Source organism: Rattus norvegicus, chromosome 18, assembly GCF_036323735.1.
Source record: "Rattus norvegicus strain BN/NHsdMcwi chromosome 18, GRCr8, whole genome shotgun sequence".
In the NCBI taxonomy this organism is placed as follows: Eukaryota; Metazoa; Chordata; class Mammalia; order Rodentia; family Muridae; genus Rattus; species Rattus norvegicus.
In genome coordinates, this window is record NC_086036.1 from 21,477,075 (window position 1) to 21,501,904 (window position 24,830).

At 38.0% G+C, this 24,830-nt stretch overlaps 1 long non-coding RNA gene across 2 annotated transcripts in view; it reads right to left on the reverse strand.

Moving 5' to 3' along the window:
• Positions 1–24,830, reverse strand: part of LOC102546931 (uncharacterized) — a 98,804-nt gene that overhangs the window by 11,724 nt on the left and 62,250 nt on the right. For both annotated transcript variants that reach the window (XR_005496169.2, XR_361280.5), the window contains exons 3-4: positions 3,934–4,017; positions 2,658–3,177 (exon numbers count right to left, since the gene is read on the reverse strand). This is a non-coding gene — a long non-coding RNA (uncharacterized LOC102546931). The remainder of the gene's footprint in view (positions 1–2,657; positions 3,178–3,933; positions 4,018–24,830) is intronic.

A 24,830-nucleotide genomic window follows, 5' to 3' on the forward strand; every position in this document is an offset into this window, starting at 1 on the left:
TTCCCCCAAGGCAATATAAAATGTGGATTGGAATTAGGGCCTCGGGAGAAGTTTTTTGAGGTCAGATTCTGTATCTTCAGTCAGAAGAACCCAGGTCACGAGAAAAGAACAGACTGTGTGTGAGGGTGCTCACTATGGATAGAGCAGTTTTAACCAGCCCCTGTTTCTCACTGCTTCACTCAAATTGAATTGCCAAAACAAGAGTTTACCAGGGAGACATCAAGACTTTTCCTAGAATCCAGACAAATTCTTCTTATTCAAACCTTCAACATGCCTAAACCTTCTAATCCTTCCCAAATAGTTCCACTAACTAAGAACCAAGTATTCACATATAGGCACCTGATGGTGGCCATTCTCACTTAAACCAACATACTAAGTATTAGCATATGGAATGTATTTCATTGTGATATTTTTATATTCAAGTATAATTATATCTTTCTCTTACTTGCCTGTTATAATTCCTTTACCTGGCCATCTTCTTCCCATGTTTGCTCCTTCCTCTCATTGGATAGTAATCAGTCTGCTTCTTATCAGAATGGGCACACACACACACACACACACACACACACACACACATGCATTCATACACACACATTTCTATATTCTGATTGTAAGGAGAAACATGAACTCTTTCTTTGTCTTTCCCATTTCTTAGTTTTCATCAGTTCCTTTAGGCTTTTCCTCCCTCTCATAGAGTTGAGTGATTTTAATTTGAATTAGAATACAGCCCTTTCCTTAGTATATGACATGAAATTGAGCTCATCTGTGCAAAAAAAAAAAAAAAAAAAACCCACTACATTTTGCTAGTGGTGTGAAGCCATTGGTGAACAGAAAACCCTGAGTTCAATTCCACTGTAGAAGCTGTAGGAGGCAGAACCAGGAGCGAAGGCTCTTACACTGCTCCCCATGTCTCACTCAGTTCACCTGTTTTTGTCTGGGGAAAAGGGGACAATGAAAGGAGAAAGAGAGAATGAAAAATGGTAACCTTTGCTATGTGCTCTTTAACATGGCTTCTCAAGTGTGTCTCCTTTTACTGGATCTTTTAGCCGACATACAGGTTTTCCTCCTTTTATTTTAAAAATCTGAAAATGAGTTAGAAAGGTCTCAGAGAAAACTAAAACCTCAACTCTTTTTCTAACATCAGCAGCACATGGGGAGGAACCTGGCCAGCTGACTCTGACTTCCTCTCTGAAACAGAAGCTCCAGCTTTGTTGAATTAATGTCTTAAAACCCAAAGTCACTAGCTATCATCTCCCTTCAAGCCTAAACTGTCTTTCACCACAAGGCTATATTAGCATATTCATTGAATTCCAGCTTCCCGGAGAAACTGAAGTTGCCCTCTGGTTGCTCTTCTATTAAAGGTTCTATAACTTTTGTGTAACAATATAATCATTTTTTGCTAATTACAAAATACTATCTGCAGCTTTTGTCCAGCTGCCTCTTTCCTCTTTCCCCTGCAAGGTAGCCATGGGCCTCTTCTCTGTGTTGAGTGTGGCAAAAGTATTTACTTTATTATTTCACAACTCACCACTTACTGATGGAGGCAGAGGGAATCAGGATGCCAAGGCCAGCCTTAGCTAGATAGGGATAAGCTTGAGCTTCATGAGACCATGTCTCAGACAAACAAGCAAAACCAACAGCAACAACAAAAACTCTTGTGAAATGGCTTCTTGAGCTAGAGGCAAAAGTATCATATAGTAGAGTAAATCCTGTCCAAGTTAGAAGGAAGCTGCATTTAAGTGGTTGGTTTACTGGCATTGGCAGAATCTGTGAAGGTGATGCTGAGCAAATGGTGTGATTCCTGAGGATGTTTTAGTCCTCAGCTGTCAGAGCATTTATCTATTCAGTAGCTGCCTAAGCAAAGCCATGAGTGAGATAATGCTTATGCAACACCACAGTGTTTACTTTGGTAAACATTTTAAGGCTCCAAAGTTTTCAGTTGAGGGAGAGAGTGAAAAGCAGTCTCAACTTAGCATCATTCCTAAGAGACTAGTCAGAGTTAGATGTCACGATGGTTCTCAACCAGTGGGTAGCGACCCTTTTGGGCCAAAGGTAATGTAGCCATGTAGGGTTTTCTTAGAGTCAGGCTAATTTCAGCAGCTCTTCCAAAACAATAAAATAAAACCTTAAGAATACATAAATTTTGGCTAAAAATAGTTAGCATTTATTAAAACGCAACCAAAATGTTAAGATCCACTTCTTGCTTGCTGACCTTTGTTGCAGCTTTGGTGGTTTTGATTAAAGGTTCCTGGGGTTCTGCTTTCACGAATGTGAAGGTACACTGGGAAATATGCACCCTAAAGGGTTAGATATCAGAAGCAGGATTCCTTCTGACCCGCTTCATGGACTCCACAAGAAAGGCCTCACTGTCTTCTGAGAGTCTGAAGTAAATGCTTCTACTGCCTGCAGAGTTTCCCCTTGTGATATGTCCAGATTTCACTTAGGAAAAGTGTTTGCTCATTCATGGGAAGCAAAAACCTAGTTTCCAAGGCATACTGGCATATATGCAAGAAAGAAAAAAAATGGAGCCCAGTAATGGTACAAGTCAGAATGTCTCGAGGAAGTATTAAGTTCAAAAGGTGATTTGATGACTCAGAAAGGAAAGCAACGAGCTCCCCCCAAGAAATGGAAATGACGCCTTGGAAGAGTGGGCTTACGTGTTAGGTTTGGAGAGGATAGAGGGGTTAAGAGAATACTACATCCTAGAAGCAGTATATGGTGTCTTCAGAGGCAGATTTTGCTGTTGATGGAGGATGAAGTCCATGTAAAGCAGAGCCTGCTGGCTGTCGCATGAAGAAACTCTGAAGCAGCATCTTCTGCAGGAATTTGGCCTTCATTGGGACATCAGTGATTTCTTTTCTTAGACAAGTGAAGACTGTCATCTGTCTTCACGAAATTCTAGAGAAAAGGAGAAAAATGGAATCTGTCCTGTCAGAAAGACTCAGTCTCAGAAAGACTTAGTCTCAATGGCTTCTAAGTGACACAGATTCCCTTGGATAGGCTTCTTGGTACTCATACTAATTAAATATTCTTGCCTTTGATTTCATAGACAGATGCTCTGGCTGATGAGGGGACAATACTTTCCACTTCAAAGGGCAGGGCTGGAGATGTTGTTCCAGAGGCCTCTGATCACAGATATACATATCTGCCTGGGTTTACTATCATCTTATAACATCCCTGCAAGAAATTACAGAGTTAATGAAATCAGAATTTGTACATGGGACTACATTGGCATTTAAATTGGCATTGCCTTCATTGCTAAATTATTCTAACTATAATCAAACTTGGATTTCAGATCGACAGTATAAACATTTTATACATTTACAAAGTTTTAATTCTGTATTAATTTAATGAGAAGCAAAGTAAAACAGAGGCAGAAAGAGGAGAGATGGAGTGCAGAAACTCTAAGCATTGTACTGTGTCCCTGTTTGCCACCAATTGCTCCAATAGATCTTTTTTGCTTGCTTGATTCCACTTGTGACAACCACCCTCAAGTTACAAGGCAATGAAATGCATCTGAGAAACACCACATGTTCTTTTTTTTTCCCCTAAGACAATAGCAAAAGTTGTGGAGTTCTGTCCCTTATAAAAGAATGAACAGCAGTTGTCCCATGTGCCTTTCAATAACTAGTAAGATTAACCCCAGGGAAACCTCTTGTAGCTTGGACATTGATTGCTCTTTCCCATCTGGACTGGATTCTATTTGAGGAGACTCAGACCCATTTTTATAAGGCAAGAGTATGCAGCAAAGGTCAGGAAATATAGTCTTGCTTTTCTCCTCTAGAATTCCCGAGCACAGTGCAGGTCTCTCATGAAGTCAAGTTGGGAATTGGGGCTACTGCCAGGAGACTTTAGTATCTAAAAGTGCTTTATTTAAAGACTTTTATACTTTAATTTAGAGAGTTCTGTGTTTTATGTCTTGCTTCAACTTACCTGAAAATTACCTTAAGGTCCCATTCTGCTTCCCTGCTATCGATCCTTCCACAGTCTTCTTGCATTATCCTGGTAACTGAAGGTCTGAAACCAGGCAGCACAATTGAATAGATGAGTTAACAAGTGACAGATGCTGGATAAATAGAATTAAGGTTATCAAGACTTCAAAACAAGCCGTTTATCGTTTATCTTCTCTTCTGTCTTCCCAAGCTATATAATTTAAGGGACTCCATGTTTGCTATCACATACAGGAAAATTTTATTACAGTTACATTGTATTGATCACATGACCCTTTTGTTTAATTAAAATGAGATAGGTGTGAGATGGGGCTATTAAGATTTTAAACCTCTTTTTAATATCAGATGTCAAAGAAATACCAATCTATGAAATAAACTTTTATGGGGTAAGATGTTGGGTTCAGAATTTGGATTTGATCTGACTTGAAACAATGTTTTTAAGACAACATGGAAGAGGGCAGTTATGTAGTCCTTTCTCTCAATTGGACATACACAGGTCACCTGGATATAGATTATTTCTATCCTTATTGGTGGAACAGTACTTATCCATTGCTTCTACATGACCAATACACAGACAGATAACTAAACATGAGTGTTTGTTGACCAGTAAAGGCAATGAAGAAGCTGGGTTTGGTTTATAGTGGTGAATAGAAAGATAAAATTTTAATAGATACCTTAAAAGTAACTAAGAGAGCCTTCACTATGAAAATAAGAGGATCATATTGAATTCTGAAGGAATAAAACTATTCCATAGAGCACATTAAGACTGAAACCAAGAGGAATACATATATTCTTTAATTACACATTGGACTAAGCATATCATTGGTATGTCAACAGAGGTTTTGTGAAATAACAAGTTAAATTCAGTTATAGATTGACAGGATAGGATAGTTAAAAATTTAAAATAAATTTTACAATTTATTATATTCATAGACTATACTTCACTGATGAATTTGGATGCTGCTAGCAGGTTTTAAAAGCAAGTTTATTTTAATTCTTTAATTCTAGATACCTGTGCTACAATTATATGTTAAGTGGTACATTCTGCAGGTATTACTTAAAGAACTATCAGATTGCAGCAAATAAATATTAAATGCACCCTATTAAATGACTCAGTTTTGGGTTTTTGAGGGTAGTAAGGAATTTGTTTAAAATTTCTCTTTATAATCCTTAAAATTGTTCTGCACACATTACATGTACCAATCAAAAGAACTAGAAATAAAAGAAATAAAGGTACTAATAAAAATTAAGAAAATCCACAAGTACATAATAAGATCAGATCACATTAAATGATTCAACACGCATAATAATTTCCCTTCAATAATTACTTCCCATTTGTAAATTATTCTGCACTTTATTTTTTAGATAATATAATAATTATGCCTTTCCCCCTTTTGTTTTTTTGGAATGTGATGTGATGTGTGTGTGTGTGTGTGTGTGTGTGTGTGTGTGTGTGTGTGTGTGTGTATGTGTGTGTGTGTGTATTCCTTCTTGCTCTCCCGGATTCTGTATACCTGACAGGAATATCAAATGCTATATGTTTAAGTTGTGTGAATAAGTTTCATATTCAGTGCATCTTGCTAGCCTAAAATGATTATTCAAAACCAAATGTGGAAAACTATAAATATGCTTGGTGAGTCCCAAGCAAAGAGAGTGTTAAATTTTTATTAAGTGATGAATGTAAGCACCATATCACAAATGAAATGATTCATAATAGAACACATTATCTCTATCCCTGTGCTATGGTAATCATGCCAGAAATCAATGTAAGCATTTTCAATCAAGCCAATGTCACAGTCTTTATCTCAGAAGGCCTCTGATTATCTTCTTTAACCAATAACTCCATAAATTTCTTTGTTTGTTTTCAATGCTTGTAAGTTAAGATCTGTTTGAAAGAAGTCCCCAAAATTCTTGATCTACAGAGGAGGTCATAAAATTAGCAAAGAAGTATCTTTTAAAAGTCAGCCATACTTACCGCATCTCCGCCGACATATTAGAAAAAAAAGCATGGTATTCAACTAATGCTGGGATCAAATCTTCATCAAATTCTACATGTTGAATGAGAGGCACCTGTGTATTATAAGGAACATTCTTACTGCGCCTACCACCAAACCCAAACAATGTGAAAAAGTGTCCTTTGTGTAAGAGGAGCTCTTGCTTTAGTCACCACTGCACAAGGCACACATTTCTCTCCAGATCTGCTTATTCATAGCAAAAGCATCAGTTGTTGATTAATATTAGCCCTCAGTTGGATAAATTTATGATTTAATGATTTTTGCTATGGCTAGAAAACCAGGATGAGTATCACCAATAGTATTACTAGGAAAGGAAGATTTTATTGTGTAGACCAAAGAAGGAATCCGGTTCTGCACAAAAGACATTTATGGTTCAGAAGAGAGGGGGTATATTTTCAACAGAAGTAATTATTTGTTGCAAAGATTTTTAATTTACAAGTTAGCCTTTAAAATTTGTCTATGATATTCAAAGCTAGACATGGTTTAGAAACTGAGCCATTCTGTCATCTTAAGTACCATCTAAGCATAAAAATGTTCAGCAATTTTTAGATTTCAAATATTCTCCCAATTAACACTATTTACAAGGCACACTAATTTCCCCACAATGCAAGCGATACTCAGAGGACCATCACCCTGTTAAGAGTGATGTTGGTTGCAGGATCCAAAGCTAAATCAGCTTTTTCACATTAATTTAGTATGTATATCCAGAAACATGGTTGTAGATACACATCAACCTTTTCTTTATGTAGTAATCTATATGATAATGCCATGAATAGCCCATATTTTATCCTCTTCCATTCTTCGATAATTTAGTGGGAGGACCTCTTTCCCTAGCTGTCAAGAAAATACATTCATTTTCAAGGTAATTTAATCACAGGTCCCTAGATCCTAGCAGCCATCAAGAATGTGTGTTAGCAGATTCTGGGGAAGACACTTGTGAATGGGGAACTTAATGTCATCCTTCAAATCAACTCTAATGTATTGAACTAAGTTGTGTATAAAACTGACCTATGAGATATTAGTTTTATTGATGATAGAGGAGAGGGGGTTAATGAAAGTTACCACTGACATTTTCTATGAAGTGCAGAAATTCTTTTAAGACTCTCTAAACATTATAAAATTGACATTATCCTAGTTTTCATTGATATTCTTTTACAATGAAAAACTGAAACTTAGTAGGATTAACTTTTACTGAAGCCACTTGGATACCTAGTGTTAAAGCTGGTGACTCTGAAGCTATTGTTTTGTTTTGACATCACTATGTAGCTCTTTAAATGATGTTCTTGGCACTTCATGATGCACATGTCCTCTCTAGGCAGACAGGGGAGTCAGCTCTGACGTGCTGAAGAGTTAGAGCGATAAGCCCTGAGTAGATGTTTCATCCTTCAAGCTCTTTTCAGATGAAAAAAAAATTCAATTTCAGCGCAAATGGCCTTGGTTTATAAACCCATTGTCAGAAAAGGGAAATGGGTCTCACACTGAATTCAATAACCTCTTGCTGCACGTAAACAACAGCATCTAGATTGCGAGAGAACTTACAGCTGAACCCTTTAGGATGAGTGATCTTGATGATCAAGTGGATTCAATTAGGAGGTACCTAGGAGACTAGAAAAAAAGACCTTGGTGTGAAGCTATAAGCAGTTTTCTGGCGTAATTAACTAAGACAAACAGACTATCGTACATGCTGAGATTTAGTGAAAGGGAAAGTGAAGAGGAAGCCTGCTAAAGCTACACTTGCTCCTCCCCTTCCTTTCCACCACGATGTATGGAGCTCTGCCCCAAAACAATACTCTGTCCCCCCATAGACACAGAAACAACGAGCCCAGCTGACCATGGACTGTAACCTCTGATGGAACAAGGCCAAACGTTTTCTCCTTTTAACTGTTCCTTTTGGGAAAATTTCACAGCAACAAAAATATCTGTACCTCCCTACTCTACGCTGTCATTTACCATCCCTCTACCCAAGGTTCAACTCCAATGTTAATATCTGTACATTGGCCATGTTGATTTCCACTTTATTACCTTCAAGTCTCTCCCCCTCCACTCTCACGAATTCATGCCAGAGAGCTTTCTTACTGTGTCTCCTTATTTCCCATTAGCCCACCTAATAGAGCAGAGCTCCTCAGAGAGAATATCATGACCACCAAGAAAAATATTTCTTCCTTCTGTACTACCCCTTATCCTTCTGTTCTAATGGACAAGTTCCATTGCTATTTCCTGTACCATAAGAAAATGTGAGATCCAAATCCTAAGAGATTCCAATATTCACATTTCCAGCTGCAATGTGTGACCATGCCAAGCCTAAAAGGAAAAAAATATCTTGTATCCCCAACATGTTTATGTCTGATCATATTACCCATTGGGTGGAAAAATTCACTTTGCAAACATTTAAGTTTCCTATAGATAGAGACCAAGACTGAAACAATGTGAAAAGCACAGCCTATGGCAAGTACTCAAAGGATATTTGCTTAATATCATTTAGTCCAATAGCTGGAAGACGGAGTCAATAAAAGTAAGGATGAATGGCAGACCTTTGGCTGAACATTCCACTCCTTCCTTCTCCACCACATATACTATGTGGATCATGTTAATAAAAACCCTAATCAACTTCTCAGGGTTCGCTACTATACCACTTCAGATTGTAGAAGGCATAGAGTTATTTGTGCTCACAGATAAGCACTAGAGAAACCTGGAAGGTTAGATAAACAGGGTTGTTCCTTCAAAGGGAGGAATGCATAACCTGTTATCTGCCAAGCAGGCTGGGAGTGTGGTTTAATAGCCTGGTGACCTTTGCGCTATCTTTATGGTTGTGACCATACCAGATCCTCCTCCAGATGCTTATCATGAGCTTACATTTCTCAGTCACTCTTTATGGAAAGTGTCACACACGCAATCAATCTATAAACACATTTTTTTATGGATGATGAAAAAGGTACTTTACAAAGATTTTTAACATACTTCATGTCTGATCCTTACTTTGCTTTCCTTCCTCAAGGATATTTATGGATGCTTTATTGTATGCACAGAATTGACTTAATTATCACCTGGAAAGTTCTCATTAAATTGTGCTGTGCTTAAATATGCCCCAAATAAATGACTCTGAGTCAGAATCCTGTGGTTGAGCTGACACTGGCTATTTAGTCCAGTTAAAATGAAATGCCTTCTTGAATCCTATGGATTGTTGCACACCTTTGCTTTTCTATGAACACTAAGACAGATCACACAGACAGCAGTACTGTGGACTAGGAATGTTTTCTACATGTAGGTGAAGTACTATGATTTCCTATCATCCTGTTATTTGGTGTCTTCTCCCAATTGGGGTTTGAGTGAGAAATGATCCCCATAGTCCCATGTATTTGAACACATTGACCCCAAAAGATGCTGCTGGTTTGGAAGATTGTAGAGCCTTTATGTGCTGAATCTTTGATAGAAGTATCAGTGAAGGTAGGCTATGAGATTTGGAAAGGTCCTGATTTCCATCTGCTTTGTCCTTATTGACTTTACATATTGTGTGACCAGCTAATTCAGGTTCCTGCCACCATGCCATCCTTGGCACAACTTATTGTATCCTCTTGAATTGCAAGCCACAAATGAAGATTATGTAAGATGCTTCTGTCAGGTGGTTTTCTGTCACAGAGAAAGAACAAAAAAAGAAACTAATAACCTGATGTAAATTATTGGCATTGGTATAAGACTTTCTCTCTCTCTCTCTCTCTCTCTCTCTCTCTCTCTCTCTCTCTGTGTGTGTGTGTGTGTGTGTGTGTGTTTGTGTGTGTGTGTGTGTTTAAAGTTTAAAACTCCGGCAAATAACGTGTGTGTTGTTATTTGTTTTTATTTCTTGTTCCTCCATCCATCTATTATTATTAACATATATTCATGGTGGTTCACTTAATGTTGCCTCCTTTATAAAATCCTATGTAATATAGGCTAGATGTATATGCCAATCACTGAAGTGTAACCCCGGAGCACAGTGTTAATAGGAGCAAGACCTTTTCTGTTTAATTTTGGTTTTGAATGAGATTTTTAGTGACTGAAAGCATTCTTAAAATGTGTTCTATAGCCTTCATTGTTTTTGGCATTTAGAAAGAAGGTAATTCTATACTTCTGCTTTTTGGTTGTCTGACTCTTAGAGAATGTGATTCAGAGAATGCTTACTTCAAGAAAAGTGTTACAGCATCCTTTATTATATATTATAACTTTAAAATGAAATAAAAGCATGGAATTCAAAACACAGACTTCAAAAGTCATCATTCAACAGTATTTGATACAGAGAGTAGTTAGGGAAAGCCTGCTTGGTTCTTGTAAACCCTTCCTTTAATGGCTTTGTTAAGGACATTTGTATTAAAATGGGGTCATTAAAAACATTACAGCAGTATAAAAATGTGCACAGAGTTCACACAATGTGTACAGATAATGACTCACCAAAATAAATGGTGAAATGAAACCCACATTGCTAACCCTGTGTTTAAAATAACCTTTAAGCTTTGGGGATTTTTATTGGTAACAATTTTGTGGCAAAATGTTCAGCGTAAAAGAACAGTTTAAAGCTAATAGGAAAAACCGCCATTAATAATACTGTAGGTAATGGTGGAACAGTAGCAAGGTTGCTGGAGAAAGCAATGCGTCTAGACAATTAAAGTCAGGCCGTCTTGGTCCTAGAGCATCGTAAGTTGCTGTGCTATAAACTTAAGAGACGCTGTAGGTAAAGCTTATTCAAAGAAAAAGAACCCACAATGGAAATTCTACCAGTAGACTGAGGCATAATTTTGGTCATCATTTAGAGAGATAGTCAGATCACAGAGAAGAATGCATTAATCATCTTAATCCATCTTTATTGCCTCTTAACTCCAAAAGCTCTTATTATTGTTCTAACTTTAAATTACGTAGGTAAAAATAATACTTCTCTCTTGACTTGACATAACCCCAAAATTGTAAACAACTTAATGTGAAAAAATGCTTGGAAGCCCATGTCAACATTAACTATATATGTGAGGCTCTTTCTTCAATACATTTGTGAATAGACAATCCCCTTCTACATCTCAGTCTCTTAGTAACTTTGCTAATAAAGCAAATGCTAATTAGGATCTGGAGATGTAAACAGTAGATATTTTAGGTTTTGGGTTTTTTGTTTTTTTGTTTTTTGTTTGTTTGTTTTTTTTGGGGGGGGGTTTTGGGTTTTTTTTAACCTAAGTGATTTTGGTGGACATCATAGATATGTTTTTCTTTTGGTATATCAATGTCTGATTCTGGTTCCAACACAGCCCAGAATCATAGGATTGTTACTAATAGCTAGAGCATGCAGCAGTAAATCTAGACAGATCCTTTCTCAACGTGTAATTATGAATGTTGATATTATGAGGTCATGTACTGATGTGTAAAATCTCGGGCTGTGAGTGAGATCATCTCTTTAGTTTATTCTTTGACAGCTCATACAATTATTTTATATCTATAACAGTTTAGTGTTGACAAAATCCTAGATGAGAGACCCTGTGACACACATTTCAGATTCACATGAGGGTTGAGCCCCACACTTAAAGAAAGTAGCAATTTCCTTTTGATTAGAGCTTTTCTACATATTAATTCAAATCCCGAACTTAAGAATTCATTGAAGATTGAACTAACCCCTCACTTCTGAGAAAATTTCCGTTATGATATTCTTGTTCAACATCTCACATGTTGCGCACAAGAGCTTTATGATGCCCCATGATCAAGGTGTCTGATACACATAGCCTAAAGAAGTTTAAGCCCAGGTACTAGTAGAATCTTTGGTCATATACAAGGTCAAAATATTAAACACTGAATATCCTTTATACTTGAATTAACTACATTCTCTTGTCATAATATGAGTGGAAATTTAAGTCAGAATTAGAACTCTAGATTAGAATGTCAGGAAATAGCTATACAGATACTTAAAGTAAGGAGATCTCAAGACAAGTTTAAAACTGCGGTTACTTAGACCACACAGATCCTAGAAAATCATAACCATCCCTAGGGGGATTCATATGATGATTTGGATTAGTTTCATTCTTGTACATGACCCTAAAGGTGTTTCTGTGATAGTGGCTCACTGCATATATATTACCACTAAGGAAAGACTTTTTATTTTTGCATTCTGCATAATATATATGTATATATATGTATTATATATTACATATGTTATATCAACTACATACCCTAGAAACTATTTGGAATAAAAAAAAAGAAAAAGAGAAAGAGGAAGGAGGAAGGGAAAAGAAAGAAAGAGAAAAGGAAGAGGAAGGAGGAACTTCCCAAATCTGCAGTTTTCTTAAATATTTAAACAACATATTAAATGTGTTATTGTTCAGATTCAGGTCACCGGAGTTCAGCACTTACTACCAAGTACACAGAAAGAGCTATTTTGCACCAAGCGAATAAGACCATCCTATGTAAAGGTCACCAATTGACATCCCTTTTACTCCTACTCCAGTCTTTCTTTTTTACCTACAGCCAGGGTCTTCTAAAGGCACTGAGAATAGAGAAGGAGAAACTATTAAAGAAAGAAGAGAAAAGAAGAAAGAGAAGAAGAAACCAGTGGCAAAGGGCTAAGAGAAAGAGGGAGATGAATGGGAAGAATAAGAAGACAGAGAGGAGGGAGAGAAGGAGAAGGAAGAATAAGCAGTCTGGTTTCAGCCAGTTTTGAAATTTCACAAAGTGTGTATTTGAAAAATGAAGGTGCATAAGTTAGTGTTGCTCCCGGGCGCCGGCTCCCCTGGTGTTAGCATAGCTGACACACTGACAGTTTATATGGAATTTATGTGCCTATTTCCTTTGCTTTTTATGGGAAAACATGTTGTTACCTTACAGCTGCCCACATCACATGCCGCCAATCCGCCTCTGAGCCATAGCACACCTTTCTCAAGGAAACATCCATACATCAAGGTCTTATGTATATTTTACAATGTTGTAAGGGAAAATAATAAAATATGGGTTACTGTGTATGCCATTCCACCCTTTATTTTTTTTTTTTATTTCACTGGCTTAATTGACTCTGACCATCTTTACTGCCCCTTTTCCCACCCCATCCCACCATTTTAATTGTTTATGTGTTTGTGTACAATTGGTTCGCATCTGGAAAAGGACAGGAGCTGTAACCACACCTTAAAAGCCAATTGCTCAGCTCTAAAAAGTAAATAAAGCATTTAAGCTGCCACATCAGGGGGAAGATATATGCAGATGTAAACAGAAGGAAATGCACATTTTAAAGCAAAATGCTTAAAATCCAGCTTCTCTCTTTAGGCACCTGCAGGCACTCTGGCTGGTGGCAGACAGTCATAGGTATACAGGAAACACAGCAGGAACCTGGATCTGTTTTTACCCTTATTGGGACACTTGAGGGGGTGGGGGTGTGGTCACAGGCTTTTCTTAAATATGCCTACAGGCCAAGTTGATTATGACTAAGAGCCCTTTTCTTCTACCACCCAGGCTGCTACCTGCACTCCTGTCCACCTTGTGTATTCCTACAGTTAGTACTTAACACATGAATATCTCTCAGAAAATGTATTTTCTCATTAAACTCTATTCTAACCTGTCAATAAAATAATAGGAGGGAAAAATGTTATGCCAATTTACATTTCCCAGAGTAATCTGAACTTAGAATGAGACTTTATTTCTAAAAAATCAGTATTTAGATACAAAGTAAATAAAATAGAATGACGGACAGACTTCTGAGTTCCCAGTTGGGGAGTCACCTTCTCTGCTACTAGGGCAAGTTCTGGCTCTTGTGGAACACGAATAGTGTGAGTCAGAATCAATTTTTGATGCACACTTCCCAGGACATCCTCTTTGTGAAAATATTGGAGACAACAGAGTAAGAAATATGTTTTTCATCAACAAAAGAAAGATCACATGTACTTAGCCTTTTGGTACATAAACTGAAGTCTGGCTGGGTAAGGAATTACTTAGTTTTCTTTCCTTTGCGTACAGATAAGGGTTACAATGCATATATCCATTCTTGAGACAGTATCAGATTAAGGAACAAGAAGCCTTTGTATTGGCTAATTCATTGGGCAGGGAAGAGTTTAGCTCCAAATATCTCTCCTTTGAACAAGTTTTGGGAAAAGCATTCTATTCTGTAAGAAGCATATGGATTAAATTGTCACTTCTTGAGCTGTTTGCATTGGAAAGATGGTGTTACATATTGGGCCCTACCTTGGGGTGTTTCCCTTCCCCTTGGCTGAGCCTTTCAGCCTTCTATGGCAAGAAGTTGTTTACACTCTTGGCAGCTGCTCTCACCCCCTGATTTGGGACTGCGCTTTCCATGACACCCTTCCCCCTCGCCCAGCCCTTCAGCTTGTTGTTAAGAAGTTGTTTATGCCCCTGTTTTGGGGCAGGTACTTTCCATGGTGCAGATTTTTCCTGTTTTCCTGGTTGGGGATTTTTACCTGCTTTATTGTTTTTCCATGGCTTTTGCCTCTGGTATATAAGGAGATCTGAGTAAAGCACACCCCCCCCCCGGGGGTGCATTCTCCTAACACGGAAGACCGAGTGTGTGTTTCTTCCTAAATCTCGCAGGCCTACACCCGGTTCTCAGTGTTGTGATGATGCAGGAGTCATCAGTTACAGATAGGGAAACTATGATTAACATCAGCATCAACCCTGCTGAATTCTGGGATACTCAATGAACCTTGTAGTGCCTGGTTCTTTTACATGTAGTACTCTAACCAAATTGAGATCAGGCTAGTATATGTAGCATGTCTATAAATCCTCAACATCAAATAGCAAATAAATACATATTCATGACATAATATGTCTGTTTTATTCAATACTATTGCCCATCTTTCTGATCACCACATCCTAAGCTTGGTTCCTTCCCTAAATGTCAAACCTGCTTTTGGCAGTTCTTGAGATCTCATGTCAGAAAATTCAAGAAATCAGTGTCAGTTTGCTTAAAATATATGAGATTTGTCAAGATAACATTGGGAAACCTTTTTCTTTTTATGGTTTTCTGGCAAGTGAAGACTATACCCCTCTGTCCAGTTCAAGTGAATGGCTCTGGGTATAAGGTAACAAGATATTTTATGATGAAAGACTAAGAAGGTCCTTCTTGGAAGTGAGCAAGATATGGGTTACACTACAGGAGAGGGAGGCCTACCATAGTTCCCATTCCCTACTCTTTTGCATGCTTATGGCCTCTTTTTCCCCACTAATCGTGATTGCATACATTTTTAAATATAATCTGTTCGCGCTCTGTGTATTGTTAATTGTGTCTACTTTGTTAGGGTAGACCGTTTGACACTGGAAAACCAACTGGTGTGCTCTATAATGTCAGAGGCCAGGTCTCCCACTCCCACTATTTCTCTATTTTACCCTATTCTACTACTGACCAGAAGCTTAGCATATCTTTCATATATGCTGAGGGAGAAAGTGACTCTTATGGTGTTGTTTTGTTTTTTCTTTTTTAAATCCTTTATTGATTTTTTGAATTTCACATAATGTACCCTAATCCCTCTCATCTACCCTGCTTTTTATATGTACACTCTGTCACAAGCTCTCCCCCAAAATGAAATAAATAACAAAAATAATTAACTAAATAAAATAAAGCACAGTAAACATCTCATTGTACAAGCCACAGTATGTCATAATATATCCCAGTATATCATTTTGTCCACACATCTTTACTTTCTTTTTCTTTTTTAAATTGGATATTTTTACTTACATTTCAAATGTTATCTCCTTTCCTAATTTCCCATTCATAAACCCACTATACCAACCCCCTGCCCCTTCTATGAGGGTGTTCCCCTACCCAACCCCTTCCCACCTCCCCACCCTATCATTCCCCTACACTTGGGAGGGGGGGTTGTGAGAGAAGGGGGAGGTCCAGCCTTGGCAGGAACAAGGGCTTCTTCTCCCATTGGTGCCCAACAAGGCCATCCTTTGCTACATATGCAGCTGAAGCCATAGGTTTGTCCCTGTGTACTCTTTGAATGGTGCTTTAGTCCCTGGGAGCCCTGCTTGGTTGGTATTGTCCTTATGGGGTTACAAACCTCTTCAGCTTCTTCAATCGAGAAAGTGATTCTTACATATAACAGCAGCTGATGGTAACCAAGTCTTTGTTCTTTCAGTCTCAGGTCTAAGTGCTTTCAAATATGAACCTTATCATACTCTAAACACAGACCAATGATATGATAAAATATATATATTTATTTCACAGAATGAGTAAGCTTCCAGGTGAATACATTCAGTATAAGAGCATGGGTACTGACCTGGGCAGAAATGACAATTAGGCAATCCCATTCCAGAAGCCACTGTAATCACTGGGCTAATTTTTTTTTTAATGAAAATGATGTGCCCTGGATGGGTGACTTGCATTGTAAGACTTCAATGAGAAATCAGTTCCAGGCCCATTTTATATTTTTTGTTTGCTTGGTCTGTTGGCTGGGGTGGGAATGGGGAGCACATATAAGAAAAGTACTCAGGACAGATACATTTTTAAGATTGTCAGATGATGGCATTATAAGATAATATCCCACAGTCTCAATAATTTCTTAAATCACATAATAACATGGATTATACTACTGATAAACAAAACACTGGAATTCTACAATAAAAGACAGTCTTGATAACCATGCTCAGAATGGATACATATGCTGGTTATGTGTCTGATTGCACCCTGACATGTTAGCTGGTGTAAGCTGCATGGAAATTTTCACTACTACCTCTGTTCAACTTTTCCAAAGTTTCTGTTTAAGGTATTTTCTTAGCTTGTCTTCTTATATTTTAAGGTCTTCTATTGTGATTAGGGCCATTGTCCCTTCACCACTGGTTAGGAGCATTAGTATGAATACTGCTATAGATATTGTGATTTGAATACTCTTTATTTTATCTCCAACATCTTGAAATCATTTGATTGCTCCAATGTTTAATATCTTAAAATTTTTATCCCCCCCCAGGGCAAGCTTACTCCAAGTCTAATTGTAGCTTGCCTTTTAAATCCATCATACCAACCTGAGACTTCAGCTGAGGGAGCCACGGGCCCTTCTCAGAATGTTCTCTACTTAGAATTCCTCCACTTATTATCATCAGAAAATCTATTCCTTTTCAAAACTCAGTTCAGTGCTCACCCTTCTTTCCTTCCTTCTCTCCTTCCTTCCTTCCCTCTCGCCTTCCTGCCTTCCTGCCTTTCTGCCTTTCAGCCTTACTGAGTCCCCCCCTCCCAGCTTATAATAATTGTAAAAGTAATGTGTTTCATTATGGTATTTCCCATAATGCACTTTAATTATATTCAAACACTGCCTTGTCTCCCCTCTCCTCTTTCCTCACCCAAGTCCAAAATTGTAGAGAAAATACACAATATTTATCTTTTTTGCATGTGGTTTGTTTTCCTTAAGAAAACAGCATCCTGTTCCATGTATCTTACTGTAAGCAACATAATTTTATTCTCCCTTTTGGCTGAATAAAAATACATTGATTATATATACTACTACTTCTTAAATGCAGTCACCTGTCAATGGATACCTAGGCTTATTGCACAACATGGATACTATGAATACCACTGTATAAACATGAGGGTGTTGGTGTCTTTGTAAAACTCTGACTTTGATTATTTTAAATTTGTAGGTTATAAGACTATTTCATATATTATTTGAGAATTCCATGTATATACAACAACTCCTAACACCTACCACCTCTACCCTCTATCCTCCCACCTCCAACTTCATGTGCTTGTATTTATTTGTTTAATAATCAGTAGACACAAATTTTTGCTTTCCATATATTCATGATCGTGGCACTGTCCACTGAAATGCAATCAACTGGAGTGTATACCATACTTCTGAAGAGATCTGATATAGGAACAATTCTGGAATTTTGGTTTCTTTAAAAAATAAAAAAAGAAATATTATTAGAATATGTTTTCATTTTAATCCCAGATGTGGAGTATGGGAATGCTTTGGACTCTCCACAGCATGTGAATATGATCTGCCTTGTGCTCTAGCAGAAGCATGATTTTGCCAGCTGTAGATAGTTTCTGCAATTGTGTGATGTTTGGAATTCTGGGAACTTTTCAGTGGGTATATTAAATATTAGAGGCAAGATAGGATTAGGTGCAGTTTTTTAGTAGTCTTACTCAAAGAAGAAACAAAAGGAAATAGATTAGATTAGATTCAGAGACCCCTCTCTCCCTCTATTCTCATCTATCTAATGATGATGAAACTGGGGTTCAGGGGGTAAAACTGGGGTGATAAAGGGTGAGACAAAGAAGAATATACAAAGTAGCAAAATCAGCTACAATCTGACATTCTTACCCTTAGCAATCATCAATATCTTCTCAACTAGGAGTGGGGCTTATAAGCCCCTTCAATTCACCACACTGGAATTTTGACTAGCTTGATATGGTTTTGTTCAGGCAACCACAATTGCTATGAATTCATGAAGGTAGGGGTCCAGTTATATCCATGATACACTGTTTTGCCAAAAGCTCTATTTTTTTGAGAAATTTCCAGACTAATTTCAACAGTGGCTAAAACTAATTTATATGATCACAAAAAGTATATACAGTTTTGTAACTGCTGCATGCCATGCCACATCAAATATCTTTCCCTTCTTGATGAGAGCCAGTTTGACTAGAATAAGGTAGCTAGAGTCTCCATGTAACTTTAATTTGCATTGCCCTTGTGACTAAATACTAGAAACCTTTAAATCTATGACCTTTAGGCGTCATAGACTGGCCCACAGAGCCACACCCCTAAGCCTTCCTCACTGAACATGTGTTTTACCCCAGACACATAGTGGAGACCCCTGCTGCCCCATTCCCAGCCACCAGAGCAGGCCCAGTAGCCACAGGCTCTTACCTGCACTGTTGGAGTTTCATCTGCCTTCCAATCAGCACCTATATCTACGGTTTCAGATTGGTGTACCACCCCTCAACCCACAGCTCTGCCTGCCTCCCAGGAGGCCTGCACAAATCCACATCATACAGTTCCTCCTGTCTCCTTGGAGACCTGCTCCAACAAGGGACACATAGGCCAACCAACAACCAGGAGAAATAGAAGGCAAAATGCAAGAACATAATTGACAAAAGACAATTCAACGTGGCACCTTCCGAACCCAGCTCTCCTTCTACAGCAAGCCATGGATATACTAATAGGCCTGAAAAACAAGTCTATGACCTTAAATCCCATCTCATTAAAATGATAGGATAGAGACCTTTAAAAAGAATATAAACAAGTGGATCAAGGACCTCCACATAAACCAGATACACTCAAACTAGTAGAAGAAAAAGTGGGGAAGAATCTCGAACACATGAGCACTGGAGAAACTTTCCTGAACAAAATACCACTGGCTTATGTGGTAAGATCAAGAATCAACAAATGGGATCTCATAAAATTACAAAGCTTCTATAAGGCAAAGGACACTGCTGTTAGGATAAAACAGCAACCAACAGATTGGGAAAAGATCTTTACCGATCCTACAAATGATAGAGGGCATATATCGAAAATATACAAAGAACTCAAGAAGTTAGACTTCAGGGAGACAAATAACCTATTAAAAAATGGGATTCTGAGGTAAACAAAGAATTACAGCTGAGGAATGCCAAATGGCTGGGAAACACCTAAAGAAATGTTCAACATCTTTAGTCATAAGGGAAATGCAAATCAAAACAATCCTGAGATTTCACCTCACACCAGTGAGAATGGCTAAGATCAAAAACTCAGGGGACAGCAGATGCTGATGAGAATGTTGAGAAAGAGGAACACTCCTCCATTGTTGGTGGGATTGCAGACTGGTACAACCATTCTGGAAATCAGTCTGGAGGTTCCTCAGAAAATTGGACATTGATCTACCTGAGGACCCAGCTATAACTCTCTTGGGCATATACCCAAAAGATGCCCCAAATATAACAAAGACACGTGCTCCACTATGTTCATCGCAGCCTTATTTATAATAGCCAGAAGCTGGAAAGAACCCAGATGCCCTTCAACAGAGGAATGGATACAGAAAATGTGGTACATCTACACAATGAATTACTACTCAGCTATCAAAAACAATGACTGTATGAAATTCATAGGCAAATGGATGAAAGTGGAAAATATCATCCTGAGTGAGGTAACCCAATCACAGAAAAACACACATGGCATGCACTCATTGATAAGTGGCTATTAGCCCAAATGCTTGAATTACCCTAGATGCACAGAACACATGAAACGCAAGAAGGATGACCAAAATGCGAATGCTTCACTCCTTCTTTAAAAGGGGAACAAGAATACCCTTGGGAGGGTATAGGGAGGCAAAGTTTAGAACAGAGGCAGAAGGAACACCCATTCACAGCCTGCCCCACATGTGACCCATACATATACAGCCACCAAACTAGATAAGATGGATGAAGCAAAGAAGTGCAGACCGACAGGAGCCGGATGTAGATCTCTCCTGAGAGACACAGACATAATAAGGCAAATACATAGCCGAATGCCAGCACCAAACCACTGAACTGAGAACGGGACCCCCGTTGAAGGAATCAGAGAAAGGACTGAAAGAGCTTGAAGGGGCTTGAAACTCCATATGAACAACAATGCCAAGCAACCAGAGCTTCCAGGGACTAAGCCACTACCTAAAGACTATACATGGACTGACCCTGGACTCCAACCTCATAGGTAGCAATGAATAGCCTAGTAAGAGCACCAGTGGAAGGGGAAGCCTTTGGTCCTGTCAAGACTGAACCCTCAGTGATTGTTGAGGGGAGGGCGGTAATCGGGGGAGGATGGGGAGGGGAACACCCATATAGAAGGAGAGAGGGAGGGGTTAGGGGGATGTTGGCCGAGAAACCGGGAAAGGGAATAACAATCGAAATGTAAATAAGAAACACCCAAGTTAATAAAGATGGAAAAAAAGAAAAAAAGCAATCAGTGGATCACAACGGTTGAAGCATTTACCAGCGTCAGGTTATAGGTTAGTGTGCAATCATGCAATTACTATTGTTCCATCTGTAATGGATATTGTAGCATCCAGGTGAGGGGATTATATCTTTTCTTTCATCTGGCATGTCTGATATTCTTAAACCTGGTTTCCCTGATTGTAATACACCCATGAATTCCACAGTCTCATTTTACCCCAATAAACTTGTATGGTGCCTCTCTTTCTCTGAAAAAAAGGATATAAATAATTCCCTTAAAGAAATATAGGAAAATAAAATGAAACAGGTCAGAAAAATGAATAGATGGTCCAAGACCTAAAAATGGAAATAGAAGCAATAAAGAAAAGACGAATGGAAAAACCTTTGGAAATGGAAAAACTAGGAAAGAAAACAAGACTCAGACACCCAAGTATCATCAACAGAATTCAAGAAATGGAATAAAGAATCTCAGGCATAGAAGATATCATTGAAAAAAATGATACATTAGTCAAAGAAAATGCCGCATAGAAAGTTCCTAACATGAAACATCAAGGAAATTTGAGACACTATGAAAAGACCAAGATGAAGAAATAGGAATAGAAGAGGGCAAAGACTTCTAGTTCAAAGGGCCAGAAGAAAATCAACAAAATCATAAAAGAAAACTTCGCCAACTAAAGAAAGAGATGGCTATAAACATGCAAGGCAATTACAGAACACCAAATAGAGTGGACTATAAAACACGCTCCTCCTCCCACATAATAATCACAACAGTAAATATATAGAACAAAGAAAAAATTTAAAAACTGCAAGGGGAAAACGTCAAGTAACATATAAAGGCAAAACTATTAGGATTACACCTGACTTATTTTTTTATGCTCCATAGCCACTTTAATTGGTTAGTGACAGTTCTTAACCAGTTCACAGGCAGTTTAAATTTCTGCATTTAATCATCATGCACTTATTTGTTCTTTGTCAGTATAAAATTAAAAATTATTTAACTATGTTCTCCAATGCTGACATATCTACATAATATTTCACTTACTTTAGATAGACATTTATCATATTGTCTTAAAATATTCTAAAGTCCCCATCATTCTCCTATTTTTCTTTTTTTATTAAATAATCTCTATTTAAATTTCAAATGTTACCCCTTTCCTATTTCCCTGTCTATAAACCCCCTATTCCATTCCTTCCCCCCCTTCTATGAGGTTTTTCCCCCTCCCCACCCCTTCCTGCCTCCCTGCCTTGACATTCCCCTTATACTGGGGCTGGGGGTTCCAGCCTTGGCAGGACCAAAGGCTTCTCCTCCCACTACTGCTCAACAAGGCCATCCTCTGCTAAATATGGAGCTGGAGGAATAAATCTGACCATGTGTACTCTTTGAGTGGTGGTTTTGTTCCTGAGAGCTCTAGTTGGTTGGTATTGCTTTTCTTATGGGGTTGCAATCCCCTTCAGCTCCATTAATCATTTCTCTAACTCCTCCAATGGGGACCCCATTCTCAGTTCAATAGTTTGCTGCTAGCAGTCTCATCTATATTTGTCATGTTTTCACAGAGCCTCTCAGGAGACAGCTATACAAGCCTCCTGTCATCATATACTTCTTGGCATCAGCAATATTGTCTGGGATTGGTGGCTGTATGCAAATGCCTGGATCCCCATGGGGCAGGCTCTGAATGGCCATTCCTTCAGTCTCTGCACCAATCTTTGTCTCCATATCTCCTCATATCAGTATTTTTGTTACCCCTTCTAAGAAGGACTGAGGCATCCACACTTTGGTCATCCTTCTTCTTGAGCTTCATGTGGTCTGTGGATTGTATCTTGGGTAATTCAAGCTTTTGGGCTCTTATTACTTATCAGTGAGTGCATACAATTTGTGGAGGGTTTTTTTTTTTTTTGTAATTGGGTTACCTCATCCAGGATGATATTTTCTAGTTCCCTCCATTTGCCTATGAATTTTAGGATTCATAGTCATTGTTTTTGATAGCTGAGTAACACTCCATTGTGTAGATGTACCACATTTTCTGTATCCATTCCTCTATTAAAGGGCATCTGGGTTCTTTCCAGCCTCTGGCTATTGTAAATAAGGCTACTATGAACATAGTGGAGCATGTGTCTTTGTTATATGTTGGAGCATCATTTGGGTATATGCCCAGGAGTGGTATAGCTAGTTCCTCAGGTAGTACTATGTCCAACTTTCTGAGGAACTTCCAGGCTGATTTGCAAAGTGGTTGTACCAGCTTGCAATCCCACCAACACTTGACTTCTAAACACAGACTCTAAAAGCTAGAAAATACTAAATAGATGTCTTGCAGAAGCTAAGAGACCACAAATGCCAGTCCAGATTACTATGTCCAGCAAAACTCTCCTACACCATAGATGGAGAAACCAAGATATTCCATGACAAAACCAAAATTTAAACAATATTTGTCTAATACAGAGTAAAACTCCAGCCCAAAGAGGAGAACTATACCCAAGAAAACAATAACCAAAATTAACTAGTTTCTTGTATTTCTCATGTTGGTCATTAATATCTCTTAATATCAATGGACTCAATACACACACACACACACACACACACACACGACACAAGCTAATAGACTAGATACATAAACTACATAAAAAGATCTATCATTCTGCTGCATATAAGAAACACACCTTAGCATCAAGGACAGACAGTACCTCAGTGTAAAACTGGAAGGTTTTTCCATGCAAAGAGACCCAAGAAGCTAGCTGGAATCTTCATTCTAATATCTAATAAAGTATATTTCAAACAAATGTAATAAAAAAAGATGGGACAGAAAGATTTCATACTCATCAAATGAGAAATCCAACAAGGTGACTTCTCAATTCAGAACACCTAGGGCCCAAATGCAAGTGCATCCACATTCATAAAAGAAACTTTGCTGAATTTCACATCACACATTGAACCGCACACAATAATAGTGAGGGACTTTAACATCTCACTCTTACTAATGGACTGGTCCCCAAAACAGAAACTAAACAAAGAATCAATGAAACTAACAAATATTATGAAACAACTGGATTTAACAATTGTCTACAGATCCTTTCATCCCAAAACAAAAGAATATACATACATTCTTCTCAGCACCTCATGAAATCTTCTCCAAAACTAACCATATAATTGATCACAAGGCAAGCCTCAACAGATGCAAGAAAATGGAAATAACCCCTTGTATTCTATCAGATCACCATGAATTAAGGTCATACTTCAAAAGCAGAAAGAATGGAAAGCCCACATACTCATGGAAACTGAACAACTCTCTACTCGATGATAACTTGGTCAGGGAAGAAATAAAAAAGAAATTAAAGACTTTCTAGAATTCAGTGCAAATGAAGGCACAGCATGCCCATACTTATGGAAAACAATGAAAACAGTACTAAGAGGAAAATTCATAACACTAAGAGATTTCATTAAGATATTGGAAAGATCTTCTACTACCAACTTAACAGCACACTTGAATGCTCTAGAGCATAAAGAAGCAAACACACCCAAGAGGAGTAGATGGCAGGAAATAGTCAAACTCAGAGCTGAAATAAATTAATTAGAAACAAGGAGAAGAATACAAAAATCAACAAAACTAAGTGCTGGTGCTTTGAGAAAATCAACAAGATAGACAAATCCTTAGTCAAACTAACAAAAAGGCACAGAGACAGTATCCAAATTAACAAAATAAGAAATGAAAATAATGACATAACAACAGAAACTAAGGAACTTCAAAAACCATCAAGTCTTATTTCAAAAGCCTGTACTCCACTAAAGTAGAAACTCTAAACAAATGGATGAATTTTGAGAGAGATAGTACTGACCAAACTTAAATGAAGATCAGGTAAACTTAACAGTACCATACTCCTATGGAAATGGAAGCAGTCATTAAAAACCTCTAACAAAAAAAAGCACAGATGGTTTTAATGGAGAATTCTACCAGACTTTCAAAGAAGAGATACTACTCGTACTCCTCAAACTATTCCATGAAATAGAAACAGAAGGAAAATAAG